The 13,880-nt window shown below is 46.0% G+C and overlaps 1 protein-coding gene across 3 annotated transcripts in view; it reads right to left on the reverse strand.

The window, feature by feature from the left end:
• The window catches only part of LOC133375506 (casein kinase II subunit alpha-like), a 41,025-nt gene that overhangs the window by 24,822 nt on the left and 2,323 nt on the right, over window positions 1-13,880 (reverse strand). For 2 of the 3 annotated variants that reach the window (XM_061607167.1, XM_061607168.1), the window contains one exon: window positions 10,674-10,911. The exons of the other annotated variant lie outside the window; for it this stretch is intronic. The gene's annotated coding sequence lies outside the window, so the exon portion shown is untranslated. The remainder of the gene's footprint in view (window positions 1-10,673; window positions 10,912-13,880) is intronic. 3 annotated transcript variants of the gene reach the window in all.

Here is a 13,880-nt window from a genome sequence, read left to right on the forward strand (position 1 = left end):
AGCCTATCCGAACATATAATTTAGTTATCGAGTTTTGTTTAATTCTGTCGATTTTATCTGCGCATTATTGATAATTATTTTATATTGTTTGATATACCCTGCTTAGAGGTGTTTTTTTTAATTAAGTTTTTATATGTTCTCCTAAATAAGAGGTCTCCTCATGGAGAGTAAGGCTATGAATAGCTGCTAGCCACGATAGCTATATTCTACCTCCATTGCTGGAGGCAGGAAACCTCTGCATACCAGTTGCTGGGAAGGGCTCACAGGATGCCAGCCTAAATAGGCTACGGGCCCAGCCCAGTCAGGCTCTGCTCACAGTCTTCTGCATTCAGCCAGACTGAAGCGGATACTTCTGTGTTTGAATCAGAAGCATCTGAGGACAGAATTAACCACAGATAGGTTTCCAATTCACCACAGCTGAATGTGACTCTGGTCCAAAGGAGACTGAGCCAGTCACCAGCAACCAAGTCAACCTTTGCAGAGGTGACTGGAGGGTCAAAAGCCACACACACCCCTTCCTCCCAACCTCTGAGCTGCCGGGACATGACCCAGTTTCCCTTCCCCTTTGGGGTCAGGCTGGAAATGCAATGCTGGCTGTGTGTGTGTGTGTGTGTGGACTGGGTAGGTAAAGCAACGATGTTATGCAGCAGCAGCACCTCAGCCACACTGTGCCACAGAGCAGGTGGCATTCAAAGCACTGCTCTCTATGGTACCATTCAATTCTTTGGGCACCAAATTTCCTTCTGTCAGCAGCAACCAGGCCCCAGAAGTCTCCAAGGTGTTTTTTTTAAAAAAAAAAACAGAGGACGTCATTTTTATGATGTGAAGAAAACACACAGATGAATGCCTTCAACCTACACACAGTGCAGATCAGTTGGGTGAAAAAATGCCAGCCACACAGGCCAGATCCTCGAGATGCAATGAACTACAGCAGGGAAAGTAGCTTCACATGGAAGAGGTATTTACTACCCCGCAGGGCACCAGAACCCAGGAACAGAATCCTGAAGATCTGTGCAGAAGGGGCTCTAGGGAGGACCCAGGGGGAGCCTCCTCCTCCACAAAGGGCTGGGAATAACTCCTGCCTGCCCCCTTGACGAGCCGCTGCCAGTCAGTGTAGAGAGGAAGCGCTGAGCTGACTGGCCTCCTGGGCACATTTTCTGTGCAGCTCTCTCGTTAGAAAGACGTCTCAATAAATGGAAATGGCCGGCCTTCAAGTCGATCCCGACTTATGGCGACCCTGTGAAGAGGGCTTTCATGGTAAGCGGTATTCAGAGGGGGTTTCCCATTGCCTCCCTCTGAGGCTGAGAGCCAGTGACTGGCCCAAGGTCACCCAGGGAGCTTCATGGCTAGGTGGGGATTCGAACCCTGGTCTCCCAGGTCCTAGTCCAGCACCTACATCTAAAAGCTCCCTTTAACAACAGCAGCAGGAGCCCCTGAAGTGCCTCCCACTTACAGGCGACGGGAAGCAATGTAAAACGTGGGGATCTGAGTCAAGAAAGACCCCAGAGCAGGACCCCCTCCAAGTAACAGCAGAGTGCTCTTACCCCCACCCAAGCGGGACACGGCCTGGGGTCTAACAAAGCTCCTTTGTACGCAGCTGATGGGAGCTGTAGTCTAAAGCATCTGGAGGGCACCACCTTGGAGAAGGCTGCTCAAAAATCAGCAAGGGCCAGGATAACAATCTTTGGATCTCCAGGAGCCCAAGGTCCATCCAGCCCTGGAACAACGCTAGACGTGAAGCAAAGTTTCCCCAGAGAGAAACTGAGTGTGGACTTTTCACCACAACACGGTGCCCTACCATGTCCACTCCTGCCTTGATGAAAAGCTGGAGGCGGAAGGTGAGAATCTACAGAAGCACTTCCTTCCCTCACTCGTTCCCCAAAGAGCTAACTCTGGATCCCAGGCCAGAGGCAGGGGGTGAATGGGAACCGCCTTCCCCTACGTGCTGTGGCGTATGCATACATGTATGGGGGGGGGAAGGGGGTCATAGAGGTTCTTGCTAGAATTATGAAGTCTCAGCTTTCATTTAAAAGAGAAAAGCCACGGCACAGGCAACCTTCAGAGAGTACAATGTCTGGGAAAGAAGGGCCTGCATAAGAAATGTTCTAATGGCAAGATTTCCAAGATCTATACACAAGGCGTATCTCGAAAGACAACCAACACAAACATCCGGGAAGATCAATGCAAGGCAGGAGGCCACCACAAAGGAGGACAGCTCTAAATGGCTCAAGCAAGCAAGCCAAGCTACATGCAAGAGAGCAAGTCAAAAGGCTCCAGGGTCACCTCTCAAACTGAGCCAGGGGACAACTTATCCCCAGCGATGGCAATCGACTAAATCCTGATCAAGCAATGCCTGGCCCCCAACGTGCCCCACACAAGAACAGCTTCTTAGCCACGAGTCCACATGTTTTTGCTGGCCTCGACACCCAATCAAAGCTTTTTTGTCATCACCAGACCCCCCAAAAGAGCCGGTCTTCTCCCCAGCCTCCAAAACCCCAAAGCCAAGGTGAAGCGCAACCCTCAGTCCCCAAGGCCTGGAGACTACCTGTCACGTGGCACAAAGAGCAGCTCAAACACACAGCACATCTGTGAGGAAAGGCCACTCCTCTTCCCCTCTAGCTGGGCCTGCAAGGGAAGGTGGGGAGGCAAACACTTCCTGTGGCAAGGGGCAGGGTGCTTTACCCTTTAGCAGATTTATTATTTATTGTTAGCTTTTGAATGCTACTTTTTCATGTTCAAAAGTAGCTCACAGTAATCATATGAAAGCAACTGTTAAAGCCTAACAGGGCTCCTAAAACAGAGGTCACCCCGCAAAAGAAAATCCCTCAAGGGAGAAATCCCAGAAGTCCGATGAAAAAGAAAGTCTCACAGCTGCCCTGAGAGGAAGAATTCCTCAGTTCTGGATAGAGATTATTCTGCAGCCGCCTGGGGTCTACAGTACTTTTTCCCTACAAGTTTTGCCCGTAGGCTGCTGTGTGCAGATGACACGGCCCTTGTTTCCACCACTACGACAGGAATGAAGCAGAGACCATGGATTATTTTGTAAAAAGGAACTGCTTACCTTGAATTTTGCTAAAACTAAGATTGTTTTGTTTGCTAAAAGACCACGCCTACATCAGTGGAAAACAGAGAATATATATAGACAGCCAGTTAAGGATTTTAAGTATCTGGGAATTCAGTTCAACTGGAATCATATTTGGGCAGGGCATTTGGAATCCACAAGCAATGTGTAATATTATCATAGTTTGTATTAAGATGCTTCTGATATGTTAAAACCAGATTCATCAAGATCTGATACAAACGTGAGTTTGGTGTTGAGAGTGGAGAAAAAGATGTTTTTATGCTTTGTCAACGCTAGAACGCAGGTTCATCCAATGAAGTTGGCTGGTTTTAATTTAAAATAGCTAGTTAGCCTCCATCCGTCAGTTCATATAAAACTAGGTTAAGGAAAAGCAGGTGCTTCCTTAGTGCGGAGGGAGCACACCCTAGCCTGAAGCTTGTTCCAGTTCATTCACGTCATGCTAAACTATGGTTTAGGGTGGTGTCTGAACACAGCCAATGCATAATTAATATATGGAAGCCACTGAAACAATATGTGGGAATTTCTTTTTTTTTTTACAATAATTTTTATTCAAATTTTCATAAAACATACAAAACAAAATCATAAAACATTCAAAGACAAAAAACAAAACAAAACAAAAATGATTAAACAAAAAAATAAAATGTTGACTTCCCATTTGTCGCAGATCAAATCAGTTATAGGTCTACAATATATAACAATCCTGTCTCTTAAATTATATTATAAAATCACTTTCCTCCAGTAGTTATCTTAATTAATCATCAAATCTCATAAACATTACTTTATTCTTTCCACAAAAAGTCAAAGAGAGGTTTCAATTCTTTAAGAAATATATCTATCAATTTTTCTCCAAATAAACATGTCGATTAATCCATCTCGTTAATAATAATAATAATCTTATTGTCATAACCATAGTCCAAATAAACATATTGATTAATCCATCTCATCAAAATCTGTTAGGACCAATAATTTCAATAGCCATTATTCCATTATCCCTATTAATTCCATCTTCCATCTTCAATAGTCCTGTTAAGTCCAGTAATTTCAGTGTCCAATCTTCCATTATCAGTATTCCATAATAATCTTGCTGTCATAGCCATAGTCATATAATAAGAGTCTGATGGGAATTTCCTCTATCCCAAATATTTTCTTGCCATCAATTCTGAATAAGTTGCTGAAATATTGTTGTAAAGTCATATCTCTGTTCTTCTTTTTTACAAAATGCACTGGCTCATCTCTTGAGAGTTTTTCCATTGTCACATGGCTGCAGTTAATTCCATAGATTTTCTCTATATCAAGCTCCATCACGTCATTCCAGTCCACAAGATTATCCAAGCCATTGATAACTTTATCTCTAATATCTTCATTAATTTCTTCAGAGATAACGTTAAATTCCAAACAGTAGATTTTATTTCTAATATCCATAAACTCCAGATCTTTTTCCAATTCCACATTTGTTCCAATCTCCAGGGCTTGTATCTTCCCTTTATTTTTTCTTTTCTCATCTCTGATCTCATTCTCCTCTCTCACAGGATCCCCTATTTCTTTAAGCTCCTGCGTCATTTTGCTCAGTTCCATTTTCAGCTCCTTACTGCCCTGTCGCAGGGTTTGTTTCGTTATCTCAATCTCATCCATTATTTTCTGAAACATAATTACTTCCAGATTCTCAGCCACTTTCTTGATTGCCATTTTTAAAACCACAAAAACAAAACAAAACAAAAATAAAGAAGAACCACTTCTTATTTCAGCAACAATTGGGTTAATGTTCCAGGCTTGATGACATCACAGTATAAACAGAGCAGCCTGCCTTATCTCTCTATGTTCAAGAATACAAAACAAATTTAGTTCCCAGCATCAAAACAGTTAGTGGCGTCGTGAAGAAGCAGATTCGTCAAAATAAAATAGACCAAAAAGAGAATAGTCCCAGACAATATAATGTTCCTCGGAATAGAAATCCCTCTTCTGTTTATATCTTTAGAATGCACTTCCAGGACAGCTTTTTGCAATAGAAACAGAGATAAGCTGTTAATTTCGTGAATAACAGAGAAGAGTTATAGCTCACCCAGAAGTTCTTTAAAGCTGATTCATTTGACAAATCTCTTTTTGCTGCAACAATTTAAACCAAGTAAAAAAAATAATAGAAAGAAGGGTGCTTGCCTGTTAGTCCGTTTTCTCTTTGAAGAAAAGATAAACGTATCGCATTAATCAGATAGAGCTTGTTCGAAAGTCCGTCCGGCATTGCTGGCTGGACCTTTTCTCATAAATTAATGAAATCCAGTCCTCCCAACAAAAACAGGCTTTTGAGGTTGATCTCTACGTTTCTCCCTGCCCGGGAGAAATTTCATCAGTCAAAAAAAAAATGTTCTGACTGATTTATATCTGAATAAGCTTCTTTTGAGGCGGGAGCCCGTCTCAAAAGCAGGCACAAGCGAAGTCACCCTTCCCGGAAGTCAATATGTGGGAATTTCTCAGTAACATGCTGCCTTTTCAGAATCACTGCCGAAAAACAACAGAGGAATCCATTTATTCCTAAACGAAAGGCCGCTTTGTCACTTCGCTGATGGATTATAACAGGGAAAGAATTTTGCCGCTAAGGGGGTATGTACTTCCAAAGTCCGTCCTTCCAGACTCCAACCCATTCCAAGTGCAACTGGGAGCCCAGGAAGCAGTGCAAGGAAACTGAGCCAGGCCACTAATATCCCCAACTGCCCACTGTTGACTGGCAAATGAGTGCAACACTGATCAAGCACAGACTGTCAGCACTGAGGTTTCCTTTCACTTGCAAGCAAGCCACAGAGCCCTGGGTAACTTTCAGGTCAAAGATATCCTCTGCAGCCACAAATCTCTTTCTACCTGCAGCAACCACAGACAGCCCTGCTTGCGAGTCCAAGTAAGAGGAGCGTAGACTGAAACGTGCACTACTCTTCCGCTTTGCACAGGACGCTGCTGTATACCAAGTCAGGCCATTGGTCCACCTATCTCTGAATTGTCCACACTGAGTTGGCAGCACTCTTCAGGGTTTCAGGGCAGAGTCTGTCCCAGCTGTACCTGGAGATGCTGGGGATTGAACCTGGGACCTTCTGCGCGCAAGGTGAGTGGTCTGTCACTCAGCTACCGCCTTTCCCCAAACCCACACTGCCAAACAAACTGCCCCAGGACACAGCAATGTGCACAGAGTTCCATGCAAATCAACAGCCACAGCTGCAAACAGATCTAAAAGCAAGTAAACAAAAGCCGTCCTTTGTAGGTACTTACACAACAGCCGCAAAGAAATTCATAACTGTCAAGAAATAGTGTATCTCATCTATTTATATTGTGGCCATTGAACAGAACTAAAGCAACTTAAACCAGCTGTGAGAAGAGGAAGTGTGACTCTTTGTGAACGCTTCCCAGCTTTGTAAATATTCCACTAAGGGTCAAAGCCACCCTTCCACACCTTTGAGGCATAGCAATCAAAGGCTCATCACTGCCTTGGGCCCCAGCACTCTGCCCTACAGAGAATGTTCACACCAAGTTTGACTTCTCCTAAGCTGCAAGAATACCCCACACCTAGACTGATGCGCTTGCAGGTCCAGCCCACATGGCTGTCCCATCAAGACTTAGGAGAAGGCACCAGTGCTGGTGGGGAATGCCAAGTTATTGAAGGGGAAACCAGCCAACCTCTCCCCAGGATGGATGCTGCAGTCATTCTGAATTATTGCATCAAATTATAAAGCAGCATTGGTTCACATTCCCTCCTAAGGCCTTATTTTCCCTTCTAACTCCAGCACAGATCATCTTGCTATGGGATCAAAAGTGCTCTTTAGATAAGCACTTTCATAGAAGCACATAATCATAGAATAGTAGAGTTGGAAGGGGCCTATAAGGACATCGAGTCCAACCCCCTGCTCAAGGCAGGAATCCAAATCAAAGCATTCCCGACAGATGGCTCTCCAGCTGCCTCTTGAAGGCCTCCAGTGTCGGAGAGCCCACTACCTCTCTAGTAATTGGTTCCATTGTCGTATGGCTCTAACAGTTAGGAAGCTTTTCCTGATGGTCAGTCGAAATCTGGCTTCTTGTAACTTGAGGCCATTATTCCGTGTCCTGCACTCTGGGACGATCGAGAAAAGATCCTGGCCCTCCTCTATGTGGCAACCTTTCATGTACTTGAAGAGTGCTAGCATATCTCCCCTCAGTCTTCTCTTCTCTAGGGTAAACATGCCCAGTTCTTTCAGTCTCTCCTCATAGGGCTTGGTTTCCAGTCCCCTGATCATCCTTGTTGCCCGCCTCTGAACCTGTTCCAGTTTGCCTGAATCCTTCTTGAAGTGCAGAGAGCAGAACTGGACACAGTACTCAAGATGAGGCCTAATCAGTGCTGAATAGAGGGGAACTAATACTTCATGCGATTTGGAAACTATACTTCTGTTAATGCAGTCTAAAATAGCATTTGCCTTTTTTGCAGCCACATCGCACTGTTGGCTCATATTCAGCTGGTGATCAACAACAATTCCAAGATCCTTCTCATATGTCATATTGCTGAGCCAAGTATTCCCCATCTTATAACTGTGCATCTGGTTTCTTTTTCCTAAGTGCAGAACTTTGCATTTATCCCTGTTGAATTTCATTCTGTTGTTTTCAACCCAGCGCTCCAGCCTATCAAGGTTCCATGGTATTAGCTGTGCCCCCCAATTTTGTATCATCTGCAAATTTGATAAGCATGCTCTGTACCTCCTCATCCAAGTCGTTAATAAAAATGTTGAACAGCACTGGGCCCAGGACCGAGCCCTGCGGTACCCCACTTGTTACTTCCGCCCAGTTTGAGAAGGAACCATTGATAAGCACTTTTCGAGTACAATTCTGGAGCCAACTGTGGATCCACCTGATAGTTGTTCCATTCAGCCCACATTTAGCTAGCTTGCTAATCAGAATATCATGGGGCACTCTGTCAAAAGCTTTGCTGAAGTCGAGATATATTATGTCCACAGCATTCCCACAGTCTACAAGGGAGGTTACCCAGTCAAAGAATAAGATTAGTTTGGCAGGATTATTCTTCATAAATCCATGTTGGCTCCTAGTAATCACTGCATTATTTTCAAGCGTTCACTGAATGTTTGGAGGGGGGAGAGGGACCACGTTGCTCCCATGTTCAGATGGAGATTGCGGCATGGCCAGTGGGCACTCAGGGTAAGGCCCTGATTCCCCTCCAATCACTTGGTCTGTTGGGAGGGGGAGCAGAAAACACAGACTTGTGAAGAGGCCTAAGGAAGCTATTGATCTTGCTCCCATGAAACCATACTGGCTTCTAAACAGACAAATATTGGCAAGTCCCAAAGGGAGAAGCAAGCATATCAAGCATGGACAAAGGTCAGATGAATGTGCCTATGTGACTACTCAACCACTTTGATCTGTGGAACTTGCAAGTAGTATATGAGGTTTGCTCCACATCGGAGTCAATCATTCAGTGTGGCAGCGCCTGTGCTCTGGAATGCTCTACATAAGGCCAGTACTCTCATTGTGCTGTTTCAGATGACTGCTAAAAACTTTTCTTTTTTGACAAGCCTACCAAGACATGTAAGCGAGTTATGCATACCTGTTTTTTTAATTAATTTTTTGCTGATTATTTTTGTATATTGATCATTGTTTTATATACATTGCTTAGGAATTATCTGATTCAAGTTGTTTACAAATTCTTCTAAATAATTAAGCAGCACATAAATTGAAACAGCAATTAGATTTTTATCATGATGAATCACACACCTGAACACTCATCACCTGTCACTATTGTTGCTGAATATACTTGTCACATGGCACAGCTGAGGCTCTGGAGCAGAATTCGGCACACCAAGAATCTCAGCATGTTTCTAGTTCTCATTGTTGCAGGAGAAAGCACAGGTGGACACACATTCAGATAGCTTCTACTGAAAGTCTAAAAAGGGGGCTTTGGGAAAAGCTTCCTGTGACCATGAATGGAGAAGCCATCCCCACCTCCTCCTCCTAGATGACAATAATTCCTGGCTGAAACATTTCGAAGTCTGTATAGACTCAGAGCACAACCAGAAATGGTCATGCAGGCACAGCATCTAAATCTGCATTACCTGAGTTGTTGACAGGGATTAGCACTTCTGATTATGCCTACAACAGAATGATTTTCAACATATAACTGGAGGTCTGTGTTTACGATGATTCTGTGCATTTAAAATTGCAAGGGGAATCTGAGGTAAGCCCAGCACCAAGCTTGTGTACATTAAAGTCAACACAGGAACTCCTACATGGAGTTCAGATTGAACTCTTGAGTCTGCTGCCATTAGAGATGTGTACACATGCACCCATGTGGTACACCATTGCATTTCATGTGGCTGGACACCTCTACTTCTCAGTGAGTATGCACACGCCAAGTGGTGGGCAACCACAGAGCCTGGCCACGTGTACGCACAGTGAAAGAGATGCAGGTAGCCCCTTCACCCGGGACGAAGGCCGTCGCACAAACTTTCTGAATCCATGACCTGACAAACAGCCCTTAGCATTCCATCTTTGACAGCAGCCAGCCAGAGACACTCAGACACAGGGCATGCATGAGGGGCAGGAAGAATGTTGGGAGACAAGTGCAGGGTGAGCTTTCTGTTTACATTGGCACCCAAGCTTCGTTTATTTATTTATTTATTTATTTTATTTCATTTTTAAACCGCCCATAGCGAATAGCTCTCTGGGCGGTGTACAAAAGATTAAAAGTACAGAAATACAAAATATCACAATAAATAAACTGAAACAAAGAGATTTAAAATTGTAACATTAAACGCTTTAAAATGCCTGGGAGCATAGCCAGGTCTTAACCTGGCGCCGAAAAGATAGAAACGTCGGCGCCAGGCGTATTTCTTCAGGGAGGCTATTCCACAATTCGGGGGCCACTACAGAAAAGGCCCTAGATCGAGTAACTGTCCTCCGGGCTTCCCAATGGGTTGGTACCCGGAGGAGGGCCTTAGACGCTGAGCGAAGTGACCGGGTCGGTTCATAGCGGGAGAGGCGTTCCACAAGGTACTGCGGTCCCACGCCGTGTAAGGCTTTATAGGTCAAAACCAGCACCTTGAATCTGGCTCGGAAGCAAATAGGTAGCCAGTGCAAACGGGCCAGAACAGGTGTTATATGCGCTGACCGGCTGGTCCTCGTCAGCAGTCTGGCTGCTGTGTTTTGCACTAGCTGAAGCTTCTGAACTGTCTTCAAGGGCAGCCCTACGTAGAGCGCATTACAGTAATCCAACCTAGAAGTTACCAGAGCATGAACAACTGAGGCGAGGTCATCCCTGTCCAGATAGGGGCGTAGCTGGGCTACCAACCGAAGGTGGTAGAATGCATTCCTTGCCACCGTGGTCACTTGCGCCTCCAGAGACAAGGAAGGATCGAAAAGAACCCCAAGACTACGAACCTGTTCCTTCAAGGGGAGTGTAACCCCATCTAGAACAGGGTAAGCATCCACCATCTGGGCAGGGAAGGCATTCACCAACGTCACTCGTTGACACAGAGCCCAGGAGCTTGCTCTTTTCCTCTCACACTGAGAAAAAAGGTGGACAACCCAGGTCACTGACAGAGAGTTCATGTTACTCAGCATCAAAGACTACTACCTTGAGCCTTGGTTGATCTGTGGCCCCAAAGCAACTGGGAGCCGTCCTGCGAAAGGCAGCGCAAGGCACGTCCAGCATTCCAGGCAGAGAGGAGTTGGGGGGGGGAGATGGGGGAGACTGGGCAGGCAGAGCTCAGGAAAGGTGCTCCCACGTTGTCAGCAGGTCTCCATCCAGAACAAGAGAAAATGCAAAGCAGCTTCCCAAGACCCAGGCGTCTGTTCACAGCATTGCCCTGTCCCTGAAAGAACAGCAAATACTTTTGTAGCTCATTTCCATCTCTTCCCCCCCCCTCCACACTTCTATCCTGCATACTTAGCACAGAACTGCAGCTTACAAACTTGTACGGCAATAAAAGCAGTAACTTCAGCATACAATTCACAAATGGCTAAATACGACGATTTTGAACGGCTGCCACCACCCCTGATGACCTCCAGATATTTTGGACAACTCCTGTTAGCCACAGCAAGTGAGGTCGTATGATGTCGGGGCTGCTGGAACATCTGGAAGGCACCAACTGGGGAAGGCTGGTATAAGCAAAATCTCAGCAGTGAATCCAGCAGCCAAAAAGCTTTCCTGAACCACATTCAGAGAGAGGTCCCATGTAGGCCAGTGCATGTGAACTCCCCACCTGCACCACATCAGAATTTAAATCTAAACATGAAGTTTAAATAGATGGGGAAAGGGTTATACTAGAGTTGGAAACGAAAAAAATAATTTTCTAAAGAAAAGAATTCCATGCTCATAAACACTTCTAATTGTAAATATCACTGTCTGCTTCAGCAACAAAGAATCTCACTCCACTTGGAAAATGGCACCTCTACTGAGCAATAATTCGGCAGTATTGAAATACTTTTTAAAATAAATAAATATATAAAATATTGACAGGGTGGACAGAAAGCCAAAAGTAATCCAGTGCCACCTGTTTCTAGGAATGGTTTTTGCAATGACTGATGGGCCCTGGTTCGATAGCCAGCCATTTTTATACCATTAAGCAAGAGTGCACATTCAGGATCGCTTATCACAAACTAGTTGTGCCTTAATTAACTGGGAGATGTTGTTAACTACAACTCCCATCAGCCTCAGCTGGCAGGGCTGATGGGAACAGAAGTGATCTGGAGAGCACCATATTAGCCACCCCTGCCTTCACTGTTCAGCCATCCAGACCAGGCAAACTTGCATTGTAAATTAACACACATCTGTGGATCTTCTAATTTTTTTAAAAAATAAGCCACTAAGCCCAACTCAAACTACCACAATGACAGGAAGGACCATACAGCACCTGATTTCCACGCAAAAGGTCCCTGATCCACTCCCCGGTGTCTCCTTGCCTGACCCCTGGGGGAGCTGCTGACAGTTGCTGTAGGCAGTGCTGGGAGAGATGGAATGACAGCTTCCTACGTCCCCGCCTTACAGCTCAGAGCACCTCATCACCTCCGGGGTGGGGAGAAGAGAGCACTCCAGTCTCTTGAGAGGCCAAAGGGCTGCAGGTCCCATCTGCCCAACTCTCTCCTTGCCTGCATCCTCAGTACTGGCCAGGCTTGCCCAACAGAGGCAGGAGCCCCATTGCATGAAATCAAAGATAAAATGGAAACGGGCTGCCTTCAAGTCGATCCTGACATATGGCGGCCCTATGAAGAGTGTTTTCATGAGGCTGAGAGGCAGTGACTGGCGCAAGGTCACTCAGTGAGCTTCATGGCTATGTGGGGATTCGAACCCTGGTCTCCCAGGTCATAGTCCAGCACCTTAACCACTACACCACACTGGCTCTCTAACATGCAGGATGAAAAATGGAAATGGACTGCCTTCAAGTTGATCCTGACATATGGCGGCCCTATGAAGAGTGTTTTCATGAGGCTGAGAGGCAGTGACTGGCGCAAGGTCACTCAGTGAGCTTCATGGCTTTGTGGGGATTCAAACACTGGTCTCCCAGGTCATAGTCCAGCACCTTAACCACTACACCACACTGGCTCTCTAACATGCAGGATGAAAAATGGAAATGGATTGCCTTCAAGTCGATCCCGACTTATGGCGACCCCATGAATAGGATTTTCATGGTAAGCAGTATTCAGAGGGGGTTTACCATTGCCTCCCTCTGAGACTGAAAGGCAGTGACTGACCCAGTATGCTTCGTGGCTGTGTGGGGATTCGAACTCTCGTCTCCCAGGTCATAGTCCTAGGATAGGACAGCAACCATGACCATGGGGGGGAGAGGAGAGAGGAGGGGGGAGGAAGGGGGGAGAGGGGAGCTGAAGGAATGGGAGGGGGAAGGAGAGGATTGGAAGGGGAGGGGGGAGGGAAGGGACAAAAGGGAGGTGATGGGAGGGAGGAGGGAGGACAGGTTTGATCATTTGCATACTTATTGAGTTCAATGGGATTTACTCCCATGCAATCATGCTTGAAAATGAAATGGACTGCCTTCAAGTTGATTCCAACTTATGGCATCCCTATGAATAGGGTTTTCATGGTAAGCGGTCTTCAGAGGGGGTTTCCCATTGCCTCCCTCTGAGGCTGAGAGGCAGCGACTGGCCCAAGGTCACCCAGTGTGCTTCATGGCTTTGTGGGGATTCAAACCCTGGTCTCCCAGGTCGTAGTCCAACACTCAAAGCACTACGCCACACTGGCTCTCATAATCAAACATAAGGATTCTGCAAAGAGCAGGGTACAAGTGACTGTCAAAGAAGAGGGGCTGTAGGTCAGTGGCTGAGCACAAGCGTTGCCTGCAGAAAGCCCCTGACTGGGTCCAAAGCATCACTATCGAAAGGATCTCCAGTGGCAGGGATGGGAAAGGCCACAGCCCGGGAGACTCCAAGCCTTTGCAGCCAGTTGGAGTCAAAGGGACTGGGCTAGATGGAATCACAGACTGATTCAGCACAAGGCAGCTTTGTATGAATCCTACAAGCAGAACATCAACACTTAATCAGACGTGGTCTGTTCTGTTGCACAGGTTCTAGCCCTTACAAAAATGGGTTTCTAAAACTTAAGAGTCACTTCCCTATTAGTTCAACTTCAGCTAAACATGAGGAGAAACGTCCTTATGGTAAGAGCTCCTCGACAGTGGAGCAGACCCCATCAGGAGGCAGAGGGCTCTCCTTTGCAGAGGCTGGCTGGCCATCTGTCGAGGATGCTGTGGCTGACCAGAGCTAAAGGCAGCACACTCTGGCTCCTGACAGTGGCCAGGGGACCAAGGCCCTTGGAAGGAAGAGCATG

This window comes from Rhineura floridana, chromosome 1 (genome assembly GCF_030035675.1).
Source record: "Rhineura floridana isolate rRhiFlo1 chromosome 1, rRhiFlo1.hap2, whole genome shotgun sequence".
Classification (NCBI taxonomy): domain Eukaryota; kingdom Metazoa; phylum Chordata; class Lepidosauria; order Squamata; family Rhineuridae; genus Rhineura; species Rhineura floridana.